Source organism: Hordeum vulgare, chromosome 2H (genome assembly GCF_904849725.1).
Source record: "Hordeum vulgare subsp. vulgare chromosome 2H, MorexV3_pseudomolecules_assembly, whole genome shotgun sequence".
Taxonomy (NCBI): domain Eukaryota; kingdom Viridiplantae; phylum Streptophyta; class Magnoliopsida; order Poales; family Poaceae; genus Hordeum; species Hordeum vulgare.
In genome coordinates this window covers 604,825,227-604,829,986 of record NC_058519.1, presented here as the reverse complement: position 1 = coordinate 604,829,986, position 4,760 = coordinate 604,825,227, and positions in this window count along the sequence as shown.

Sequence of the window (4,760 nt, the reverse complement as noted above, 5' to 3'; positions counted from 1 at the left end):
GGTGTCCAAAACCATCCGTCCTATATATCAATCTTTACCTCCGTACCATTCCGGAGCTCCTCGTGACGTCCGGGATCTCATCCGGGGCTCCGAACAACTTTCGGTAACCTCGTACAACAATTCCCTATAACCCTAGCGTCATCGAACCTTAAGTGTGTAGACCCTACGGGTTCGGGAGACAGGCAGACATGACCGAGACACCTCTCTGGCCAATAACCATCAGCGGGGTCTGGATACCCATGGTGGCTCCCACTAGCTCCACGATGATCTCATCGGATGAACCACGATGTCAAGGATTCAATCAATCCCGTATACGATTCCCTTTGTCTGTCGGTATAGAACTTGCCCGAGATTCGATCGTCGGTATACCTATACCTTGTTCAATCTCGTTACCGGTAAGTCTCTTTACTCGTTCCGTAGCACGTCATCGTGTGACTAACTCCTTAGTCACATTGAGCTCATGATGATGTTCTACCGAGTGGGCCCAGAGATACCTCTCCGTCACACGGAGTGACAAATCCCGATCTCGATTCGTACCAACCCAACAGACACTTTCGGAGGTACCCGTAGTGCACCTTTATAGTCACTCAGTTACGTTGTGACGTTTGATACACCCAAAGCACTCCTACGGTATCCGGGAGTTGCACAATCTCACGGTCGAAGGAAAAGATACTTGACATTAGAAAAGCATTAGCATACGAACAATACGATCTAGTGCTAGGCTTAGGATTGGGTCTTGTCCATCACATCATTCTCCCAATGATGTGATCCCGTTATCAATGACATCTAATGCCCATGATCAGGAAACCATGATCATCTATTGACTAACGAGCTAGCCAACTAGAGGCTTGCTAGGGACACATTGTGATCTATTTATTCACACATGTATTACTGTTTCCTGTTAATACAATTATAGCATGAACAATAGACGATTATCATGAACAAGGAAATATGATAATAACCATTTTATTATTGCCTCTAGGGCATATTTCCAACAATCCCTACACGCAAAAATACGCGTGACCACTCTAAAATACATGGCAAATTAGTCCCTAAAACATGGGCATTTATACTACGGCATCCGAGCAATCCGGACACGCACAAGAAATTAATACGGACTACATCCTATAGGAACAACACGTACATCTATGCATTAGGCATGCTAAACTACAACAATCAAATATGCAAGTTGTGAAATCGTGTTCTACGCACAAAACTACACGAAATACATATACTATACGTCGTGATCCGATTAACGGTTTAAAAGATACACGTGTTTATATATCCGTCTAATTGCTGAACACAATTTATTCTCAGAAATAACCTAAGCTAAATGGGCCTAACAGGGGGCGCAACATAATCTATCTACTGCCTGCGAGGGAAAAAACAAAAGGCCAGGAATCTCACCTTGGGCCTGGGGGGAAGATGTGCTGGAGATGGGCCTTGGGGTCGGTCTGGGTCGGCTCGGGAGGGGCGAACTGGGCCAGCTACTGGCCACGCGCGGGCGAGCGCTGCGGCGGGGCGACGGGATCGAGCGCTCCCGCTCAATCTGGCGGCGCGACGGTTGCAGTCCACGGGAGCTGACGGCGGCTGACCTGGGGAAGACCGCCGGGTCAACGCGGTGGAGAAACCGAGCGCTGCGGGAGGATGGCTGCCTCGGGACCCGATCTGGATCCCCAAACCGAGGGAAGGGCGGCGCTGGCGCTCGGTGCAGGCGCGGGGAGGCCTTACCTCGGTCAACACGAGGGGGAAAAACCAAGCGAGGCTGCCGGCTGATCTCATGGAGCAGACCGAGGGAAGGGGTGCGTGCGCGATTGGGACGGCGGGGAAAACGAGGAAGGGAGACGCGGCGATGGGAGGATGGGACAGATTTGATAGGGTTTGCCTGCTTAAATATTTAGGTGGGTTTGGATAGGGTTGATCTCGAACCTCCGATTCGAACGGACGGTTGAGAAAAATAGGTTCGGGAGTGCAATGGACAAAGCGATGACTGTTTGCGGTAAAACGGGGTTGATCCGGATCCAACGGTCACGACTGCCGGGTTCGGGTTCCGGGAGGTTTCCGGGCTAGGCTACGCGTATGGTCGGTGCACTGCGTAGAGGGGCTCAGCAGGGATGAGAGAGCAAACGGGCAGCGTGGCAACGAATTTTAAAACACCGACAAACGTCCGACGAATAACCGAAGACGGTGCCGCTACGGTCGACCGTTCGGGTACCAGACGAACTCCGATCGCGACGAAATTCGACAGGAGGCCTAACTAAAATAAATTACGACCGCATGCCAAGTTCCAGCCCGATCAGAGAAAGTTTTACGCACACTTTTAAAAACAGGGTTTCGACGGTGCCGCGGGCGCGTGCGAGTGCGGTCGGGCTCAGAACGGACGACAACGAGAACCGGCAACTAACAACGGAAGCGAGTTTTGAAAACTGGCGGCAACGGGATGCCGATGCGATGCAGATGATGCGCATGATGCGATGATGATGCGACAAAAGAAAATAGACAAACGACGAAGACGAAAAGAAACGGGGAATCTTCTGGAACGTCGGCATCGGGCTGTCACAACTCTCCTACACTACAAGAGGATCTCGCCCCGAGATCCAAGAATGAAAGGGGGAGAGGATGAGAAAGAACAAGAGGTAAAAAATTAGTTGCTTCTTTGACAAACGAGTGAAACCAATGATCCTTGACAGTTGCAAGGCGATGAGGAATGAAAAGAGAAAGAAGCAAGAATTCACGGAAAATTTCGGCAGCACTTCGGTAGGAAAATGGGACAAAAAATTCGGTAAGATGGAACAAATAGACAATATTCACAACAAACAAGTAAATAGAACAAGGGAACACCATGATCTTGATAGAACAACATAATAGACCCAAAAGAGCAACAACACAATGCCTCCGGAACAATAGAATAGGAACTAGCTCATACGGAAGAAGAGAATGAAGAGAGAGTGACAACTACTAACTCCAATGAACTTGGCAAGCATCCTTGCAAGAAGAATTGGACAGAGTTGTTGGAAAAACAACAACGAAAAGAACAAGATGGTAGTGGGCTTATGGGAACCTTTCAAACTAATGAAGTGACAACCATCCACTAACAGAAACAAGGATTGATTGGGAGAAACAAGATATGAACAATTTCTTACACCAAGAGGATACATTGAGAACTTGGATTAATGACAAGCACCATAATAGCAACAATCCATAGGAAAAGCTTTAGGTTACAACCAAACCAAGATAACTCAAAGAAGAAATCATGGTTTGAAAATATCTCATGATCATAGAATTGGTGGGTTTAATTATCTCATACTTGAAAGGAAAACTCTTCGAGGCTCCTACACTAACAAGAAGGCTATAATACCACCTCAAAGGATAAAGGAAGAACAAATGCACATAGAAATGCAAGAGAAAGGATACTTGAGGTTCCCCAACAAGAATCTTGAAGAACACTTGAGAATGGATTGAAACCTTGATGAACCACCAAGAAGGACCACCGTATACAAATGAATGATGCACAGACATGAAGGTAGAACAGAATAAGATTATGGCCTTGCCAAGATTTAGATGAAGCTTCACAAAGAGATACTTGACAAAACTTGGAACTCTGGAAAAGGAAAGATAAGAACACTTGAGAAAAGAATTGATATCAAGAGCCACTCCGGAAGAAGAATTGAAACCATTTGATGAAACAAGAATAAGAATTATGTTATGCTTATCCTTCATCAAATTAAATTGATGACAAGCAACGGATTAGCATACCACTTATTATTCTTGAAGGGATCTTAAAGAGAGAGAGATATGCACCACATGAAGCATAATTGAAGGAAGCACCGGTAAGAATTCACACTTGAATGGGAAAAGCAAGAGTTAATGGAGAAACAAGAGAATGAAGGGATCATAAGCCACCTGAGAGAAAACTTGAACAAGGCACCGGATAATCGAGAGATGAACGAAGAGACAACAATTGAGAAGAATTTGAGAATGAAAGCTGCAAGCTGAGAACGAACAAAATCTTCTGGATGATGGCCTTCAGAGGATCGAGAATGAAAACAACTCAGAAAAGCACCGGGCAGCAAGAAAAGGGATTACACATGATTGGAAACAAATTCAAGATGATAACACGAAGCTGAAATGACAATCTTCACAAGAATGGAAAAAGACTGAGAGAAACACTCCTTCGAATTTTCAATGGAGAGAATGACGAGAAGAACATCACCAAGAATAAGTAAGACACTCCGGAATAAAGAAAAAATGCAAGGTTGGGCCAAATATGAGAATTAACTCCAATTGATCTTGAAGAAGGAATATGACTGATGAAATTCATTCTTACATCATAGATGAAAAGATTAGAAATCTCCAGAAAGATTAGAAGAGATAAATACGATCCTGGGAAAAACCTGTGGGTTATGGGCCCACTCAAAGAAATCACCGTTAGAAAAGATTGCTAGAAAGAGAGATATTGCACCGGTATGAAGAGAACTAGATGAGGTTAGCACCTCGAAATAATTGAAAATATTGGAAACAAGAACTACTGAGATAACTTCAACGCTCCGGATAGAAAAGAGAGGAATAAATAACAAGATAGGATGATAAGAACCTCCAACATAGGAAAGAATTACAAGGATAAATAGGATATGATGAACACGGACAACTGAATTAAATTCACCGGAAAAAATAACAGACTGAATAAGGATGAACATGAAGCTCCTGAGAATCATCACAATGAATCACCGGGTACAAAAGGGAGAAGAGATAGCGGAAGC